Raw genomic sequence first — 22568 nt, 5'->3', positions numbered from 1 at the left:
GTGTAGTAACATATATAAAAATAAACACACTCACACAGATGCAAATCCTGAGTACAAAATTAACTTTCTAAACATCAAATGCAAGTAACAATGGACTGTAATGACAATTTAACTAGTCATTTTTAATGTTTTGTAATAGGTGCAGATTTACTGAGATACAGAAACCTTATCTATGAGGCTGCAATCCCAGAATGCATTGTGACAAGGGCAGTGATCATTTTCATTTAAGCATGCATTGCATTATTAGCATTTACCATAAGGGGCATTATAGTGAAAATATGTTCAGATACAGTCATGGTGGCGCAAAATCTGTAGAAAATCTTGCTGAGAAAACAAGTTAAAGCTAGACATTTTATATACAGAGTTAAAATTAATCAACTTTAAACACAATTTAACTGCCCTGCGGCAAGGTCAGTGATAATTTTCATGTGTCATAATATAGTGCAAGTATGTATTGCATTATTAGCATAAACATTCTTCTTAAATGGTCAGCTACTGTCGTGGTGGAGCAAAATCTTGCTGAAATAACTAGTTAAAGTTAGATAATGTTGACTTGTTTAAAGTTTACAGTATCTACCTGAATAGCATTAAGCTTAATGGCACAGACATATGAATCTAACTCTATCACCGTTTGAGAATTGAGACTGGGTATGTACTGTAGGCTACTACAAGGACATGCGCTTGCAGTATATTAGCTAACCATTTACATACTTGTGTATAAAGTATGGACTCTATAGTTACAAACCTACAGTATGTTGCACATAGTTAGAAAAGCACAGTGCTAACCTCATACACTGACACAAAATTCTAATAGACTCGCTTTCTTTCAATACAAACACACATACACAGATGGAAGCTAACAACATCTAAGGGTTTAATAGCTCATTTAGGACCCAGAAAAGACATGAAAAGGGGAAAAAGAAACATGATTTACAGGAAGATACACATTAGCCTATTAGCATTGCTAATGTTTCACAGTTCTGGAGGGATGAGAGACCATGACAACCGCCTGGGTGCTATTCATCAACTAAACATTAGTGAAAAAAGAAACAGTGGTGGAAAGGAGGAGATTATGGGGACAGTTATCATAACTATGATCAAAACAACTTTAGCTTTTCAAACATTCCACCTTAGTGTTGGAGCCTAACCAGGTTCTGGCAGACAAGAGACTATGATTTTAATATAACTCTGATGTAGTAAACGTGCTCAGCAGCTCACCTGGTATAGCATTACACTGTCAATGCGGAGTGCTGAGGTAATAAATGTGCATAAACCACAGGTATGTTATTCCCCAGTGAGCCTGGGTTGCAATATAAATATCACAAGACAAGGAGAGGTATAAAGAGATTTGTGGGTGATAAAGATAAAGAGACATTCCGATTGTCTCAATCAGATTTGCGTATGTGAATCTCTAATCCTCATTACAGAGTTTATTAATCAGTTCCTGAGTGGGGTTCACAGTATGCTAACAGAATTAGCTTCATCATTATTACAGCTCTGTTAAAGACATTGCATTCATGCATAGTTCACAGTTTAAACATGTCTTATATGTATCTAATCCAGTACTGCATTCTGACATGGCTTCTGTCGTTGTAATTTGACATTGTGTATGTGTATATCCTCTATTAAAAGTTATCAAGGATTAACAGGGACTAATTTGCTGGGATTAAAATCCACAATTGAACACAAGGTAAGCCACCAAACCCCCAACTGCTCCCCGGGTGCTGTAGCATAAATGGCTGCCCACTGCTCCAGGTGTGTGTTCACTGCTGTGTGTGTGCACTTTGGATGGGTTAAATGCATAGCATGAATTCTGAGTATGGGTCACCATACTTGGCTGTGTGTCATGTCACTTTCAAATCATTCTAATATGCAGATCATTTGTATTAATGCTAATCTTTAATTAACAATGGGAATCTCGAAATAATGTACTACACAGTACAATACTGGTGGTATAACATCATGTTGATGTGTTCGGCATTATGCAGCCATGTTTTGCTTACCGATTTCAGGCTAAGATGCATCTTGTTTAAGAATCTTTAAACACCCTAACAAGCTAAATGAAGTGGAAGGGCTTTGCACAGAAGAGGAAATGTGACTCACTGCGTTTGCTTTGAGGGGTTTTCACTGTTCTAGAGGAAGAGGGCTTTTTACAGTGTGCCTGGCAAACAGCCGCATGGAAATGACATCAGCCTCTCTGCACTCAGTGAGGGCCTGTGAACCGGACCCCCGTGGGGTGACAGAGAATGGGCCAGAACTTTGAGCGCAGCCTCACCGGCTGTCATTAAACCTTCTGATTCAACCCATTATGGAGCCATTTAGCACTTTCACATCCTACTCACACTGACCTGACAGTCTAAAACAGAGGAGGGCCGATGGGTAGCCTGCTGTCAGTGAAATATGTGTGAAAATTTATTTTTGAAAAAAAGCACAGATAAGGGGTTTATCAGAGAGAGGGAGAATGGTGATGAAAGTATAGATTCATATATATATATATATATATATATATATATATATATATATATATATATATATGTTTTGTAATCTTAAACCAATATTAAAATTAATAGCCATTTGTCATACATTAAAAAGTGTTATTATTGTGCACATTAAAATATTAGGTTATTCTAGTAAACCAAAATTAAATTAAAATTATTGAAAAATGATGTTAATTAAAGTAAATGTTAAATGAAATAAAACATTAAAAAATGTATTTTATTTCAAGGCAACACTTCTCATTTTTACTCAGTTTAACTTTAAGTACTAAAATAACAAAAATTTAAAATAAAAATAAAAACTATATAGACATTTAGACAACAACGTTAAGGTGAGTAAATTATGCAGAATTTCCATTTTTCGCCTGAACTGTCCCTCTTATAGGAATGCAACTCCAAGTTATTAAGCATGAACACGCAGAAAAGAAATAAAAGCAAACTGTACAGTTTACTTAGCTCAGACCTAGTAAATGTCTTCGACCTGTTCAGACTGTGTGACCTAACAGCTTTCTCTGATGAGCCCCTTATTTACCGACTTAAGACATTATTAATTCAAGTCAAGGTTCCGATCAATAAAAATATTCCTTGGGTCGCTGCCGCATGTGTGTGTGCAGAGGATTTGGCAACTCAACCCTGTCGGCTATGTTTTACCTCAGAGTACAAAAACATCTGACACTTCGATTACTGAAGTTCAAAAGCTTTGTGAAGAGAAGGCAGCTGATCCAAAAGTCATCTTGCTACAGCGTCTTTCACCAATTGATAAATGCATTTTCTTTCTTCTGAAACACAGAGAAGGTCTGTAAAAGTTCAGGGGTTGTCAGCACATCAGGATTCAGTGCGCTGAAATCTGGGACGTCTTGCTGAATTCTAATGTATCAGATGAGTGTGAGGGGAAGAGGCCAGAGAGATTTATTTTCTTTGATAAGATGTGGGATATTTAGAAAGCCTACTTGTAAAAATCACATTCAGCCATAATCTGGCTTCTGCATTCATTTAAGAATGGAGGAAATAAACATCAAACGTGTTCACTCACGTGTCTGTCCATCTGTCGAGCATTTCAAGCTTGTTTTCTCACTGATGTGACATTCGGATGCTTGTTACTTGGAATTAGATAAAATGTCTTTATCCTATAAAATCTTTTCAACTCTAATGAGAGTAAATCACATGGACAGACATCATTCTTTAATCTTCTATCCATTAGTGGGTTTTTCTGTAAGCCACAACATGATGTTGGTGATTTATGGCCTTTGAAAAAAGATTTACTGTTTTATTCTTTTATATTATATAACTAAAATAAAAACTGGATGTTACAACATATATAGTATCTAACTTGTTTGGAAACAGTCATTTGTGGTTTTAATACTTAGCAACTGCATAGCAATGTTAGGGTTAGGGTTAGGGTTATAACCTGAAAACACTTACAAATCAATGTTGCAATACCTTAGCAACCACCCAGAGCACCCTACCAACTGCATAGCAATGCTCTTTTACCACCTAAAAACACCAACAAAACAATGTAGCAATACCTTAGCAAACGCCTGAAAACAACGACAAAACAATGCAATATTGCCTTAGCAATTGCATAGCTATTCTCTAGCAACCACCTAACATTGTAGCCAACCAGAATAACCTTGACACCATATATCAATGCCCAAACAACCATCCTGAATTCCCTAGCAACTGCATATTAATGTGGTTAAACCACCAGAACACACACACACACACACACACACAAAAAAAAAATTATGTGACGTGGATCCCCTAGTTACCAGAACACCATAGCAACCACTTGGGCCACCCTAGCAACTGCATACCAATACCCTCGCAACCACCTAGAAATGTAACCAACTGGTATAACCTAGCAGTCATATTGCCCTAACAACCATACTCAAATCCTAAGCATCTGCACAGTAATGGTCTTGTAACACCAATAACACATAAGAAACCATGTAGCAATGCCTTAGCAACCACCCAGAATGTCCTAGCAACTGCATAACAATAATATAGGTAATATAGGATTGTGTGACTGGAGCAATGCTGCAAAAAATCCAAGCTTTGATTGTTTTCATAATAAACTGTCACAAGTGAATATTAAATTATTTTGTGGGATAATTTAATATATTCTAAATAAACTACAAACATAAAATTATATACATTTATTTTGTCCTTACATTCTTTCTTGTAACTCCTCCCTCTCAGTGACATAGCTGACAGAACGGCTCATTATGCAGCTCATGCAGGCCTTTGTCTTCTCAGGTGTAAATCACAATGATATTCATGGTATTCACGCCTACTCGCATTTGACTTTTACAAACAGAAAGTGTCTTAGAAAATTTCAATCAATATATTGTTTTCTGTAAGCTAGTAAACAAGATGATTTTCACATCATTTAGAAAGAAAAATTCTAGGCAAGAAGCTCCAGTTCTCAAAAACAATGTTCTTTGTGTTTAATGGCCTTATTCAAGTGATTTAACATTTTTAGTTTTTCACTAACCACGCATAAACATTGTTTTCTCAAAAACACAATCATGTACATACATGCTGCTCACATATTATTATAGCCCAGTTTGTGCTGATTACAGTGAGATTAGACTTTAGCCATTTAGATGTTTATAAGCAACTGAAAAAAAACACCCTTAGACCTCAGAGTGTTAACAACCACCCTAAACACATTAGGAACTGCATAGTAATGTCCTAGTTAGCAGAAGACCATATCAACCATTTGGACAACCCTAGCTACTGCATAACTGTGCTCTAGCAACCACTTAACAATGTAACCAACATGTATAACCTAATAACCATATAGCAATGCCCTTACAAACATTCTGAACTGTCTAGAAACTGTATAGAAATAGTAGCAATGCCCTAGCAACAACCCGGAACTCCATTGCAACTACATAGCAATGCCTTAGTGAGTTCCCCTAGAAAACCCTAGCACCCATTTTGACCTCCCTAGTAACAGCATATCAATGTCTTAGCAACCATCCTGAACCCCCTAGCAACTGTATTGTAACCATATGTCTATGTAGCAATGCCCTAGCAACCAGAACACTATAACAACCACCCAAAAGCCCTAGGAACCACTTAGAACACATCAGCAGCTGCTAGCAATGTATGAAGCTGTCACACCTTAGCAACCTCATAGCAATCATCCACAGCACTGTACTGTAGCATCAAGGCCGTGACTTTTGCTTCCTCAAATGTAAAAGTCTAGATTCCTTCTGATATTTCTATGGTTCGTGTCAGTACTATGGAGGAACACAGGCTCTCATGAGAGGCATAAAACACATGCTGAGTTTGGTGCAGCGGTCTGGAATGAGTGTTGCTGTGGATTAGAAATGAGTTAGGATCTTTGCTGGCTGATCTCTCCATCTTTACATGCCCTAAGTGGCACATCCTCCCTGCGTGCCGCAGCTCGGTCTGGGCTGGGCTGGGCCGGTCTGGGCTGCAGTGGGTCTATTTTAGTCTCAGAAGCGTGATAACCTCAACTCCTCTGCTCTTTTAATCTGAGGTCTGAACAAGACGCAGAGCAGCTCTCTTAATTCACTTCTGGCTTCTCCTCACCATCTCGTCTGTTAGTCAAACGGTGCACAACACTGAAAAAAAGTACAAAGATCCTTACGGCAACCATATTGTAAGCATATTGTAAGCATTATATTTTTTATAATATATATATATATATATATATATATATATATATATATATATATATATATATATATATATATATATATATATATATATGTATATTTATTATGTATTATGTAAATACACACACATACAGTATATATTTTACAAATATTAACATGCATATATATTCATATATTTTATTTTATATATCATATATAAATATATTTAATATATAAACATAACATATTTATTTAAAAGGCACCTATTATGCCCCTATTTACAAGAAGTAATATTGGTATTGGGTGTCCTCAGAATGTGTCTGTAAAGTTTCAGTCCAAAATACCCAACAGATCATTTATTTTAACAGCTGGACAATGTCATTTTGGGGTAGTGTCTAAAAAAGAGCTGTTTTTGAGTGTATCACTTTAAATGCAAATGAGCTGCATGTTCCCACCCATTCTCTAGAAGAGGGGCTCGTGTATATGTCCCTCTGCATTGCATATCTACAATAATAAACAGCCGGTAGAAGCAACATAACTGAGAATGAGAGAACCAATGTTCAGCCGTACGTATGGGAAGCCAAATGCACTGAAAGTGAGAAAAAAACAGCACAATGTTAGTTCTCACACCGTGCTGACCTGTCATCATCGTAGACAAATTGCTGCAATACAACACAAAGATCATGCTAACGGCACAAACTAATCTCACAAGCGCAGAACTGATCGGTTAAAAATACTTAATGTATGCACACAAATTGGTTAAAACACTAAACACTATAGCGACATGACATTCATGAAGGAGTCTGGAGTGATACATGTTGTGACGAGTCAGCTGCCTCCTCCCTTATTGTCACCCCGTCCTAAATCGCCGCCCTTCACCAGGCTCCCGACTGGAGTGGGTGTGTGAGAGGAGGGGCTCTGGACGAGTCAGGGCTGGCGGCGTGTGATGGGGAATGGAGCCTCATCATCGCCGCTGTTTAAAAGCCCAACGTGCCTCTCCTCAAGAGACCGGTCTCTTCCCTGTGCATGCACGCTGGTGTCCTCGTGGGTCCAACGAGAGAGAGGGGAGCGCGTGCGGCCGCCGGACTACGCCCCTTACCTGGACTCTTCCTCCATGAACACTGCCCGATCCACACGAACCCTGCAGCACGACGAGGACACCAGATTCTCTGTTATTTTGGACACTTTCCCCCTTTGGCCACCTTTTATCCCCCGTTTTAATTTGATTTCTGTTAATAAAAGCCCCCCCGAGGCCTGACGCCACGCCCACTGTGTCTGTCTTGTGATCCTCCCGTGACACTGGTGGAGAATGCGGGCAAGGCGGAGCCAAGACAGCGCAGTTGGGAAACATCTGGTGACGTCACTCCCTCTCACTTGCAACGGTTCGTGAGAACCCGGACTGGGACGGAGGAAAACTGGGGACAGCCTCCCAGCCACAAAAGGGGTAAGTGACTTCTGTTATTGTCATTTTACCATGTGGTTGGTTGAGGCTGTCACTAAAACCCGGTTTCTCTGTCCCTGTTCTGGTGCGCGAGAGGAATCCCCGCCCACTCCGGCCGTTTGGAGCCTGGTTGAGGATGGTAGCACTCCCGTGTGGGCGGCGCCCTGATGATGGGGATATCGCTTGGGAGGGGGAATGTGACGAGTCAGCTGCCTCCTCCCTTATTGTCACCGGCACCCCGTCCTAAATCGCCGCCCTTCACCAGGCTCCCGACTGGAGTGGGTGTGTGAGAGGAGGGGCGCTGGACGAGTCAGGGCTGGCGGCGTTTGATGGGGCACACCAGAAGGGAATGGAGCCTCATCACCGCCGCTGTTTAAAAGCCCAACGCGCCTCTCCTCGAGAGACCAGTCTCTCTTCCCCGTGCATGCACGCTGGTGTCCTCGTGGGTCCAAGAAGGGTGCGTTGAGGGACTCCCGCGCCACAAGAGACGTGAGCTGCCGGACCCGCGATCCGGAGGAGAACCGCACCCGTTTACACGGCCGACGGGCCAGGATGCCAGGCCTTCCATCCCTACCAGCAACGCGGCCAACGAGAGAGATGCGGCCGCTAGAGGAAGCCGCCTCCCCTCGCGCCCCGGACCGAGGAGGCCACCTTTTATCCCGTTTTCATTTGATTTCTGTTAATAAAAGCCTCTCCGCAGCCTGACGCCACGCCCACTGTGTCTGTCTTGTGCTCCTCCCATGACAACGTATTTAGGTAGATTTTGAAGCTCATTACCTTGAAAAATTAAAGTAATCCACAGCGTCCTCAGCAGCTCAGATGTTGGAACTAAATGAAGACTCATTGTTGATGTTACAGCTACTCGAGCACAGAGAAAATGGAGGACAGCTTACCAATGCTCAGGGCGGAAACTATAGCAATGCAGAGCAACCCCCGTGGCCAGGTCCTATGCAATGTGACGTCACACTGCATGAGAATTGAAATGGCAGCCCTAGTGAGACTGACTTGGTTTAAAGGGGATTAAAAAAATGAGTGTGTGGATTTTTATCACTGTAGAGTGGTTGTGTTCACACACTGCCAACACACATTTATGCCCAAATGTAAAAGTGGATTTTGCATAATAGGTGCCCTAAATATATACATGCATGTGTTTGGATTAATCACATCCAAAATAAAAGTTTAATATATTTGTGTGCAATGTGCACATTTATTATGTAAAATACAGACACATACAGCATATATTTTGAAAATATTTACACTTACATGTATATATTTATATTCATATAAATTATTATAGAAAAAATCGTGTTAATTGAATACAGATTCACAGAATTTTGCTATATAAACAGTTTGTGTATGTATAACAAATCATTTATTATATACCGTATATTTACATTTAGTTTGATTCCATTTACTTCAGTCATTCATTCAGTCATTTTTTATTTTATAAATGTATTTTATTTTATTTTGTGAGCAAAAGGACCATGTTTTAAAAGTATTTAGTGGCAATTTTTATTTTATAATGATTTTCGAAGGAGAAAATTAAAACAGATACTTTACAAGCCTATTAATAATAACATGAGACAAAAGTCATATGTTGCTTTAGTAGCTTGCTTTGTGTGTTATTTTAAAACCATCCTCATGTGGAAGGTTTCTAAAACAAACACTGAAACCTATCATGCCCAAGGCCTCATATTTCAATGTTAAACAGAGCTTATTTATGGTCTGAGGATAGAGGCAATCGATTCTTGGATGTAACACAAGAACATGGAACAAAACAACAACACAATCGAGCTAGCTTCTGTTTAAACAGCATTTCTCATATGTACACTCATTAGCAGCAAACAAACTTTTCACAAAAAAAAATGGTTTAAAGAACATAAATTCCATGCATAGCTTTCCTTTTTAATATATTATTAATTTATCTGATTTCTCTGAGCTCTACTCAGTTCATTTGTTATAAGTGTAACATTAAACTAGGTAGGTCTTGTTCAAGCTTCCCGCTGTCATTGATGTATCATTCTGTACATCCTCAGTATGAACAATAATATCCATTAAAAATGCAGCTACGGGAAAACCGGATCGATTATATTCTTTCATATACTGCAAGTCCAATGCATTGGCCACAATATAGTGCATGAAATATTTTGTTGCCAATATTTGAAATGATTAGCAGTGTTTCTGAAAGCAAAGAAAAATCTAGCGAAATGCACACTGGGAACAGATGTTAACAAGTTCTATGAACTAGTAGTCGAACAATATATTTGATAAACACTGTAAATCAGTATTTTTTATTTTTTTTCAGTTTTCTTTACCAGTAAAATATATTTGAAAATCAGACTTGTTTTCAGATAGCAGATCTTGAAATGAGTTTTCTTCCAAAGTGCCCATATTAAAGAGAGAGACTAAGAAAAAGACACTTATTGCCTGTTATTTCCATCTGGCAACATCACTACGATAGCCACAACCTAAAAAGCCGCCAAGACACCATCCACTATCCCTAATTATAGAGCCTAAATTACCAGAGTTAAATTATTGATCAGTGCCACAGATAATGGTTGTGTCAGATAGTTGATCTCCCATGATTCAAATGCCAAACTCTTGATCCCAGACAACATCGCTCAGCACATCTGTGATCATTCACACAAATGAACATCTCATGTGGGTCTGAATGGGAAATTCATTCCCTTCGGCACTCTGGGATCCTTAGTTCCAAACATAACGATGTACAATGTTTGATGTAAAATGATGACCTGGCACGGTCATCTTACAGGTTTGACATTTCAGTAAGTACATATATTCAATTATTTATATCATTGGACATTTGAAAACAGGAGACAGATACAAGTTAACCACAGGATGTTATCTTAAAGGAGGAAGCAGAAACTTAGAAGTTAAAAATAGTGTTCCTTATCAAATAAAAACCATACATATTTTCATTATTTATTATCAAATGTACGATGATCTAAACATTGTTTACATATAATTTTTGTATATAAAATATATTAACTAAATCATTACATTAAATTTGATTTTTTTTGCACTCTAATATATTTGTAAAAATGTATGTATACATGTATACACATATCTCTATATAATTTTTTCATTCTATAAATATATATATTAGAATGTATCATTAAATATGCATAAATAAAAATATGCATAAATACAAAAATTATATTTATAATTACTTTTTTTTAAAAGTGAAATTAACTATTAATAATTGAAAAACAATATTACCTTTAATAAAAAAAATCTGACATTGCAACACTATGCTATATCATAAAAGTACAATATGTTCAATAAAGACATAAAAATTGACTGTAAGATATTGCTGTCAAACAAACTTTTAGAGGCCTAATCACATTAAACTGAATCAGAACCATCATATAGTGAATATTTGGTATAGTGACATATGATTGATAGTCAGAGAATATGGGCTGAATATACTGTATATATAAATCCTTCAGCTGCTGTGAGATCTGAGTGACTGTCTAATGTTTCAGTGATGCTCCATCTCAAACAGATGTCTGTAACAGACTAAAAATGTTGCTCCGCTCTGTTCTTATGTTTTTTTACTGTCCTCATAGCTAAAAAAAGCATCTGAGACTACCAGAGCTGTCTGATCTCTTAGTATAATCAAGTCTATGATCAAGAAACTTTTTTTTTTTTTTTTTTTTGCAGCACAATCGACGCAGAGCATCCAGGCTCAAAGGTTTCTGACACAATCATGTCAAAGCACAGCAACTCTGAGCGCAAGACAATAAAATCCCAGCTGCGACATTCAAAGAAAGAACGAGACTGAAATTTTGATTAGTTAGATGTTGGGCGGTCAGTGTAGTCTTACAACTAACTAATCCATTCTGAGATTTAAAGAAAGAAGCTACTTCATTAACCTCTAACACTGTCACTAATCTAAAGGAACATATTTAGCCATGCTGGCTTACTCATTCCAATGGGACCACTGCGCTGCAGACACACACAGAGAGAGAGAGAGAGAGAGAGAGAGAGAGAGAGAGAGAAAATGCATGCAGATATCTCACACACATACACACTGTACTGTTCCAATGACAGATTGGTCGCCGTGTAAAACCAGCAGAGAACCTAAACGCACATTGATTTAAAAACGGCTGACATCTCTCTCTCTCTCTGGTGTCTCTGGACCAGTACTGTTCCCACTTCCACATTTAAAAGGATTCATGATCCCATGTGACGTCTATATCTTCAGAATTTCAAACACGCAGACTGTGCAAAACAAGTTAACTGGTAATCCTTTATGTGCTCATCTTGTAAATATGTTCTTTCAGAATCCGATGGCCATGTGGATAAGGGAAAATTATATTATCCAATAATATCCCACCCTCAGATATTTTCATCCAATCAAATCAAGCCCCGCCTTACATGATTTCCCGCTTGAATATCCTATTTAACTTACAAGTAATATTATTTTATGCTTATCAAGGCTGCATTTATTTGATCATTGAAATCTTTTGTAACAGTTTGTAACATTTCTTTACTGTCGCTTTGGTACAATTCAGTGCGCCATTCCTGATTAAAGGTCTTCATATATTTATTAACATAATTGAGTTGTTGTTTTGTTTTGTCTCTCTCTCTTTCACTCTCAATCTGAACTCAACTCTGGATCTATACAGCACTGGAGTGGAGCTTAAACAGATCCTGGTTCGTTCACTCTACTGGCTGAGCATGATGTGTATTTGCCAAAGGTGGGCTGAGAGAGCAAGGCACCCAGTCAGTGGAGCGATAGAAAGAGAAAGAGAGAGAGAGAGAGAGAGCTGATGAAAAAAGAGTTGCAGCAGTGGCTACAGGGATAGTGTGTCCTGAAGAGAATGTCAGTTCATTAGGAAGTAGTCCTGTGTGCTTCTGTCCACTGTTGAAGGTCATCTGCCAAATGAGTAAATGAAATATAGAGTGATGGGAACAGATAGAGAGAAAAAGAAGGGTGGACAGAGAGGCTTGGCAGCAATTTGGCAATGCTCATGTGTACTGAGACTGCAGTCTGGACGGATTAGGACATGATAGAGAGAGAGAACGAGGCAGAAAGATCATGGAAGAGGATCTGCAGTGGTGAGGTTAGAGAAATCTGGGCTGGTTTAGCAAGATTTTGATGAGAAAAAGTTCAGGTTTTATTGGGATCTCTGGTATTTGATTGTAGAATGTATTGTCTTGGCAAACCTGAGAATAGTTTGAGACATTGGGATGGCTTCTGAAACTCTAAATATGCATGTTAGATTCCTAGGGCCTTTACGCACTGTGAAAAAGAGGAGAGACAGAAAAATTCAGTAAAAGTCTTCATTTGCTTTCCATTTCATTGCCGTCTAGACACTATGCACAACTCTTAAGAGCTTTTTAGAACAAATAAGTCACAGATAATTATTAATGGCTCAGTCTGAACTTGTGTTAAATCACTAAATTAGCAAGAGCACTTACTCGCTGCACCTTCAGTTTTTTTTTTTTTTTTTAGTGTTAGTACATTTATATAATACTATGTTTTTTGCTTAGTATAAAGATCCATGTAAGCCCATTTCTGCCACTGAATAATAAGAAAAAAAAATAGTAATTGCAACTTTTTTTCACACAATTCTGAGAATATACTGTAAACTCACAATTCTGAGAACTTATCAGTCCTCTTCCCCCCTCATAACTGGATTTTATAACTCGCAATTGTGAGAAAAAAAAGTCAGAATTGTGAAACAAAAACTTGTCCCTTTTAAATTGTCTTGTTTAGTTTTAACATTTTAGAGTGAAAGTGGAACTTAATGAAGGACTGAATGACTCCTAAGAGCTGCTTTTTATAACAAATCAATCATAAAGGATTCATGAATGATTCAGTCTTGAACTCATGATATGTAATTCACTAAATCAGTAGAAGCAACTATACTCGATGAACAGCCAATTCGTAGTTTTTTTTATTGTATTTTATTATTATTTTTATTATTGGCTTTTCTTTTCATAAAAAAATTAATTGAGGATGTACTCAAATAATAATATTACTGAAATTAAACTTGTTTTTTTTTTTTATCCTTATGGTGTCTGCTTTAGTTAATAGTTTCAAAATGTAAGCGGAACTGAATGAAAGAATCAAAGACTCTTAAGAGCCAGTTCTTTATAACAAATCAATCACAAATGATTCATGAATGTTTTGAAGTTTTCAGTTTTGAACTCATGTTGTTTAACTCACTAATTCAGTATGAGCTCTAATTCACCGAAATGCCTTTTTAATAAATAAATAAATATATTTTCAAAAAAGTATTGTATCATTTGTTTAATATATAGTTCAGGCTAGGTAAGTTCTTGAGGATAAACTCAAGTACAAAGAAACTTGTTATTGGAATGAAACATGTTTTTCTTGATTATTTGTGTTTGTGCCATTTTCTTTAGTTAATCGTTTTAGAGTGGAAGCGGAACGTAGCAGCAAATGATTTTTACAATTTCCCAAGATCTGTCAATTCTTGTCCGGACGACACTCGCGCACAGTTGAGCCATGAAAGAGAAATGCACAAACATGAAAGAGGGTGAAGAAAGAGGCTTAATTTCTCCTGAGAGTGTAACGCCGCAAAGACTTCTTAAAGGAGGATTGGAATTTTCTACCCTCTTTCTCTGAAGAGCATCTGTTCTGTTTTGAGTGTCACTCTCTCTATCGCATGTCATGCTGCATTACTTAACAGTTCTTGGTCTCGGTGCAAAAATCTAGCAGAGATATTAAACTGGGGGTTTTCATAACCATGCATAAGAATCATTTCCCCTTGGGCTTCCTTTTCTAACGCTACCATCTATGTCATCATCACCAACCCATTACCATCACGATCACAATGAAAGTGTGATCGATTCAGCTTCAGTACTTGAGGTATGAAAATACACTATTGTATAAAACCTCCTTTACTCATTGTGACATCTTCAGGATTTGAGTGGATTTCCACTGACGACGGTGTAATTTTTCACATGTATGGAAGAAACTAGTGCTGTTTTCTTGCACAAGCTCATTTTGTTTTGGCCTGATTCCAACTAATCACACTACTAGAGTGACGAGCCGTTTAATTCTAAAAGGATTGCTCCAATTTTAGTTCAATTATAAAACAACTTGCGTTAGCCTGACAACATGCTTCATGAACTTTAGCACATTAGCACGGTTAGCACATTAATATTAGTATAAATGTATAAATAAAGACCTTTTTTAAAAGATTGTTTTCAGCTACAGTACATATCGGTAATTGGAAGTTCCCCATGGGAGCATAATACAGATGGGCAAAAGATCTGTGACAAATGTAACTCATTCCTTTGCATCAAAAGACACGTCTCAGTACATTAACTCAGTACATTAAGACATTAGCGCACCAATACATTATAATGAATCAACTTTGGTGCCATTATGTAACTCCTCAAGATTCTGAGACCCAGACAAATTTGCATCAGTGCATGTGTTGCCAGATCAAGACTGCTGATCATATCATCCCTTAATATTAGTGCTTGAAAGCAGTTTTAGCTGAAGTTGTCAACATTTATTTAGACAGGAAGCAAAGTGAAAAAGAAAGGGGAAGGGGTCAGGAACGTGCCATGAGCCGGGATTCAAACTCGGGACGCCCAAAGCTCAACTTTGCTATATGTGTGTGCTGTGCCCACAAGGCTGCTGTGCAGACAAAAATAAATCAGTATCGATTCTTTTTACTACTTAATGCACATAGTTGGTGTTTTTCTGCATAATTTGTCATTACATATTATTTTTAAAGCATACATTTTTTTCTTTTCATCTTTTAATCCTTATAAAATTATTTTCCTTTTCAGGTGATATCATCAAGGCTGCATAAGTATCAACCAATCAGTGTTGTTTGTGTTTCAGGAGGGGAGGAGTCTCCTGTGAATGACTACAAACTCTGGTAATGCTCTTTTTTTTTTATGATCCAATTTCTGAATAATTTTTTTTATTATTAATTGATTGATTGATTGATTGATTGATTGATTGAAAACATTTCTTATTATTAATTATGAAAACAGTATGGAAACTTTCATACCTTTTTTTCAGGAATATTAAATATAATTCAAGTTTTTCATTGTGCATTCCAATTAATCTCAATCCAACTGCATTTGGGTTGTTTTGATTAGGTAAAAATAACTAAAAATACTAGCTAACTAACACAATAAAACACAATAAAAACATGGTTTAAAAAAAGGAGTTATCTGTTTTTTATATATATACATACATATAGAACAGCATTTATTTGAAACAGAAATTTAGCAAATTGCTTTAAAAATATCATATTAACTTTTAAATGGTAGTGTACATCACATTATGGAAGTAAAATAGATAGCAAATATTCCTTCAGGTTGACTAAGCCATGATCTCTATTTGTACAACCTCATCATTCAATGACGGTGCCAAAATGTCAAAAATTGTCTTGGAGGAGTAATTTCTAGGTTGTGTCCTCATTTCACACGGTTCCCTGATGTGCAGCAGGACTTGCATGCATGTTCACCCACCGGTCCACCTCTACAGCAGCAGCTAGATAATAAAACAGATTAGGCTAATCTGTGGAATTATCAGTCTTAAATATTCCATGTCCGTCCTTCATTATCCAGAGTGGTCTTGCAGATGGAACGTCAACATGCGTTAAAGCGGCTCGGTGTAAATCAACAGCTTGCTGACAGAGTCACAGCTTAAAAGAATCTCAATGTCAGTGTTGAATAACGCTTTATTTTTCATTTTAATTAATGTGATTAAGTTATATTAATCTGCCTTAATGAAGACAAAATTGATCCCATTGGGATTGTAAATCCAAGTCTGCATTAGTCACACTGTGTCCTACACTCGTCATAAACAATGAAGTCACCTCGAGCCAGCAGGGGGCAGAGCTTGGAAAATTGGGCTTTTGGGTGATTCAGCATTTCAATACCATATGCTTCTTGCCAAATGGGTAACTGCTTTAAGGTATAGTGAAGTATAACTAAAGACCTAAAGCCCCAGCAGCCTATTCTTTCGAAGGAAAGAACCCCAATTGGTGCTCTTTAAATGTCACGGAAAACAGACAAATCTCATGTTGTGTTAAAAATCTGTGGAGTGAGAAATAGTTGAGTTTCCAAAAAACGAAAGTGTACAAATCCATCCCCACTGGCACACCAAAGAGCGGAGTGCGGGATGAAGCAGGGGATATTCTCTAATAAATGGATCAAGAATAGGAGCATCTTTACGAGAAAAAAAAACAAAAACAAAAATCCTTGGTTGAAAATAACCCAGCAAACTTCTTGCCAAGGAGATAGATAATGAATTATTGAATCAGATCCCACATCGGCAGTTTGTGGGGATTTAACCAATGCCATAGAAAAAAAAAAAAAAAAAAGACTGTTGTGGTTGTTTCTTTGTTTTTTATCATTAGTGGTGTATCAAAGCATGCGGTTTGTAGAGTGGTGGTCCTATTACTTTACAAAATCATACAAAAATAGATTTTGCTTGGAAAAAAAGATAAAAAAAAAAAAAACTGAAAAAAGGTATCACAGGTACCAAAAACTATTACAGTAAGTAGCGCAACTGTTTCCAACACTGATAAAAAATCAGCAAATTACAATGATTTCTCAAAGGTCATGTGACACTGAAGACTTGATGAAAACTGGAAACTGATGAAAATTCAGCTCTGCCACCACTGGAATAAATTATATTTTAAAGTATATATATAAAAAATATTAAATTGTTATAATATTTCACAATATTAGTTTTCACTTCATTTTTTATTAAATTAATGCAGACTTGATGAGCAAAAAAGATTTTCATTTTTCAAAAAGCTTATAAACCAATCAGAATGAGTTTTTTTGAGAAAGTAAAAATGCACAAGTTTCCTGTGAGGGTTAGGGTTAGGTGTAGGGTTGGTGAAGGGCCATAGAATATACAGTTTGTACAGTATAAAAACCATTACACCTATGGGATGTCCCCTCTTTTCACAAAAACAAACGTGTGTGTGTGTATGTGTGTGTACCTACTTAAACGTATTTTGGGGACTAATTTGTACCCAAAAGTGACCAAAACCTGACAAAATCACCAAAAAAACTTTCATTTGGGGATGATCTCATTTGTAAAACTGGTATAAAAATAAAGTAAACACATTTTATTATTTTTTATTTTTTTAAATGGTAAAAATGCAGAAAGGTTTCTGTGAGGGGTAGGTAGGGTTCGAAATAAAACACGAAATTCTAAAGCCAAAACACTGAAATGGTATTTTCTTGTAAAACGTACTCCAGCAAATGTTTCTAAAAACTTGTATAAATTTTTCAAAATTGTAAATAAAACAGTATTTCCAGTCATTACATATGTGCATAAAAATTTAATGCACATCAGGTTCACTGCATATGTAACACTCAATGAACAGATGTTACAGTACATCTAAGCTGTGCATTAACATCTACGCTGAAGTGTGTAAGACCATGATGCATAAGCACATGTGTAATTGCAGTGTGTCAGGCGCTAGATATACATAAGCACACAAACATACATACAACCCAGAACAGACAGGCAAAGAGAACGAAAGAGACAGAGCATGAGACGCCAAACACTGCGGGTGAAGCCATATTTGCGAGAAATGTTTTAATCTTCCAGTTGCTCTAAACTCACTGGAGAATGAAGCAGCAATGTAGTCATTTGCTTTGGGTAAGAGATTGATTCAGCATCGTTTTCTGTTTATGGTTTTTCCCAGCATCCCCTGTTCTCCTTTGGGGCGATGGGAGGCTGGTGCTCACGGGCAACGATCGCCGAAATGACTAGTCCTTGTTTATTCTCCTGCGAGCTGCAGTGCCACCGTTTGCCTGCTCTTCCATACGGTGCAGTTTTGGGCAAAGATTAATTGTTAATTGAGAGGAAGAGAAGAGAAATTGTGTTAGCATGCCTGGACAAAGGGAGCCTCTTGAGAAATCGAATTAAGCAAAGACACACGAGTTTAAAGAGCAAGGAAAAAGTGAATGGGACAAAAAACAACCTGGCCCTTGGACTTGATCTTTTCAAAGTATGACTACAGATCTGCACATGCAATGGAGGTCAGCAGAATTTGACAAGAAAATATTTACAAGCAAGGAATTTTTGCTAAAATGACTGCTAAAGTTTATTAACAAGATAATCTGTGTATGTATATGTAATTTTTTTTTAAATATAAATAAAGTATATATAATTGATATAATAATACATATATAATACAATATAATTATGTACTTTATCATTTTTTTCTATATATATATATATATATATATATATATATATATATATATATATATATATATATATATATTTTATTATTATTATTATTATTTTATTTATTTATTTATTTAAAGAAATTATAATCAAAACTGTCAAGAGATGTCTGTGAAAATCGAGAAAATAAAAGAAATTGTAAATGCATTCCAATAATCTCTGATTTAAGGATCAAATAAGATCTGTACATATCCTTCCGGGATTCACTAGATTTAGTGGATACTGACGTTAATATGGTCTGTTAAACATGAATAAATATTAAGTCTTATTATACTTAAAATCCAATCATACCTTACCTAATATCAAGTTACTATAATTGTACATTGTTGTTTGAGAATGAATCTCATTTACAGACATGAATTAGATTCTCAGGCCTGCATTGGACTTCCAAGCCATTAAAACAAATTCCTGCTAAAGAGACCTGCCGTGTCCAAGCAGCCAGTCACATACACTCGCCACGTGATGAGAGCTTTTAGCCTGCTGAGGAAGACAGACAGCTTACACACACACACACACACACAGAGAGAGAGTGATGAGGATGTTCAGTGGCTCAAGAGGCTTGTGTGAGCGAGCATGTACAGAAACAATACTTTAGCCAATTATGAGCGACACTTTAACCTGCTTTTTGCATATCAGCATATTTCCAGAATATAATAACGATGCTGAAAATTCAGCTTCTACATCACAGGAAAAAATAACATTTTAAAATATATAAAAACGGAAAAACTTTATTTTAAACTTTAATAATATATTTTTTTATTGTATTTTTAGCAAATAAATGTAGCTTTGGTGAGCATAAGAGACATAAAAGTTGATATAGAAAATATGAAAGAAGTTTTTAGACTGTTTTATTTGCCCTCATGTTAGCACACAATAAATAAGTAAATAAGTTTCTTCCAAATCTGAGAAAACTGACTGCACGTACAGTAAATCACTGGATTCATGCTGTCAAGATAACCAGCTCAAGCTGACTCAGCCCAATTCTGCTTTCAGGGAGCGGATGCTGATAGAAGACGTCCTGCTTTCGTATCTTAAAGGTGTGACTGAACTGTTTGTGCTACGGTTTCTAATACTTGGCACAGATGCAAGATCTCACTGATTAGACAAACAGGCAATATCCTCAGCTGCCCTCACCTAGCATTAACTCCCTCACCTAGCATTACCTCATGACTCTTGTGCAGCACGCAGGGGCGGGACGTTTGTGGAGAAGGGATGAGCCACCAGAAACAGACACAGGTGCTTTGAAAAACACACAGGTGGACGACAAAACACAGTCTGACTAACACACGAAACCAACCAGAATGATGTAGTCGCTTCTCAGGAGCAGCATTTACTCTGGGATTTGGTGACCTTTTGTTGTAGAAAGGACAGTATTGACCTGTCGATTGTGACATTTGAATGCACCGTGTATTTCTGAGGTGCTGAGCGCCTAGACAGGCGACAAACAAGCATGCTTTAAAATGAATCAAGTTACAATGATAGGAATATTCGGTACGCACATTTGAATAAACAGCCTAAATATTTTCTGAGATCTTCAAGGCTTCTCAGTTTGTACAAAAAAATAATAGACATTTCGACAGTTACGCACTTTGCTAACATTCATTTCAATCAAATATGTATTTATTTATTTAGATTATGTTTTATTTTTATTTCTTATTCATTAATTTTAATTATTATTTATCATATTAGTAAATAATACTATAATGTTATTATTATGAATTAATGTGAATAATTATTATATATTTTTAGGGCCCGAGCACCGATGGTGTGAGGACCCTCTTGGAATTGCTCCGTTTATTAGGGCCCGAGCACCGATGGTGTGAGGACCCTCTTGGAATTGCTCCGTTTATTATTATTATTATTATTATTAGGGCCCGAGCACCGATGGTGTGAGGACCCTATTGGAATTGCTCCGTTTATTATTATTATTATTCCGCTTCTCCAAAATGAATCGCATTTTTGAGGGCCTAAACATGCTCAAAAAGTCACCAAATTTTGCACACGCCTCCGAACTGGCGAAAATTTACGTCTGATATGGGTTTCAGAAGTGGGCGTGGTAAAATGGCTCGACAGCGCCACCTATGCACGTTCAGCGGTGTGCGCCTCGAGCTACATTTCACGTACATGTATGAAAATCGGTACACACATGTAACACATCAATACCTACAAAAAAGACTCTTGGAGCAAAATTCTAAACCCAACAGGAAGTCGGTTATTTTTAATATTATGGGCAAATTTTGTGTCATTTTTGCCATTTCTATGCGTTGTATTTTAACGAACTCCTCCTAGAGATTTCTTCAAATCAACACCAAATTTGGTAAGCCTAATCTAAAGGCCTTTGCGATGTTAAATTGCGAAGATTTTGAGTTTTCGTTGAAGGGCGTGTCCGTGGCGGCCTGGCGAATTTCGATGACTCGCCATGAAAAATTAAGTTGCTATAACTCAGACATACAATGTCCAATCTGCCCCAAACTTCACATGGTTGATAAGACTCTGGAACAGAATAGATTGACATGCCCATATGCAATTATAGTCATAGCGCCACCTATTGGCAACAGGAAGTGTCATATTTTATGCTGCGAAGAACTACTCCTAGAAATTTTATGACATCAATGTCTTTTTTGTGGTCAGTCTAATCTAAAGGCCTGTGCGATGTTAAGTTGTGAAGATCTTGAGTTTTCGTTAAAAGGCGTGTCCATGGCGCCGTCACGAAGTTCGATGTCTCGCCATGGGAATAAAATATGTTATAACTCAGGCATAAAATGTCCGATCTTCCCCAAACTGCACATGTGTGATAAGAGTCCTGGCCTGAACACATCTGAAGGCCAAAATTCCATCAGGTGTGGCAAAATGGCTCGATAGCGCCACCTATACACTTTCAACAGAGTGCGCCTCGAGCTATGTTTCACATACATGTACAAAAATCGGTATACATATGTAACACACCAATACCTACAAAAAAGTCTCTTGGTACAAAATCCGAATCCCAACAGGAAGTCGGTTATTTAGAATTTTCTCTGCAAAATTGGCGTTGTTTTTGCCATTTTCAGGGGTTGTACTTTAACGAACTCCTCCTAGAGATTTATTCAGATCAACACCAAACTTGGTAAGTTAAATCTAAAGGCCTTTGCGATGTTAAATTGCGAAGATCTTGAGGTTTTGTTAAAGGGCGTGACCATGGCGGCCTGGCAAATTTCGATGTTTCGCCATGAAAAAGGAGGTTGCTGTAACTCGGACATACAATGTCCAATCTGCCCCAAACTTCACATGTTAGATAAGACTTCTGCACTTAACAGATCTACATGCCCATATTCAGTTATAGTCATAGCGCCACCTGCTGGCAACAGGAAGTCACATGTTTTACACTGCGACAAACTACTCCTAGAAATCTTTTGACATTAATGTATTTTTTGTGGTCAGTCTAATCTAAAGGTCTGTGCAATGTTAAATTGTGGAGAACTTGAGTTTTTGTTAAAGGACGTGTCCATGGCACCATGACAAAATTTGATGTCTCGTCACAGCAAGAGAAGTTGTTGTAACTCAGGCATAAAATGTTCGATCTCCCCCAGACTTCACATGTTAGATAAGAATTCTGCCCTGAACACATCTGAAGGCCAATATTCCATTATAATGATAGCGCCACCTGCTGGCAACAGGAGGACTGGTACAAATAAATGACTTTGACATATTCCACTTATTTTTAAGACTTTAAATGCATATTTCTCACCGTTCACCTTTTTACTAAAGCCAAACGATGGCGG

At 37.2% G+C, this 22568-nt stretch overlaps 1 protein-coding gene across 1 annotated transcript in view; it reads right to left on the bottom strand.

The window, feature by feature from the left end:
• LOC127986265 (potassium/sodium hyperpolarization-activated cyclic nucleotide-gated channel 1-like) overlaps positions 1-22568 on the bottom strand; it is a 108778-nt gene that overhangs the window by 62547 nt on the left and 23663 nt on the right. The window lies entirely within an intron of this gene.

Source organism: Carassius gibelio, chromosome B21 (genome assembly GCF_023724105.1).
Source record: "Carassius gibelio isolate Cgi1373 ecotype wild population from Czech Republic chromosome B21, carGib1.2-hapl.c, whole genome shotgun sequence".
Taxonomy (NCBI): Eukaryota; Metazoa; Chordata; class Actinopteri; order Cypriniformes; family Cyprinidae; genus Carassius; species Carassius gibelio.
This window is presented reverse-complemented; position numbering and strand designations above follow the sequence as displayed.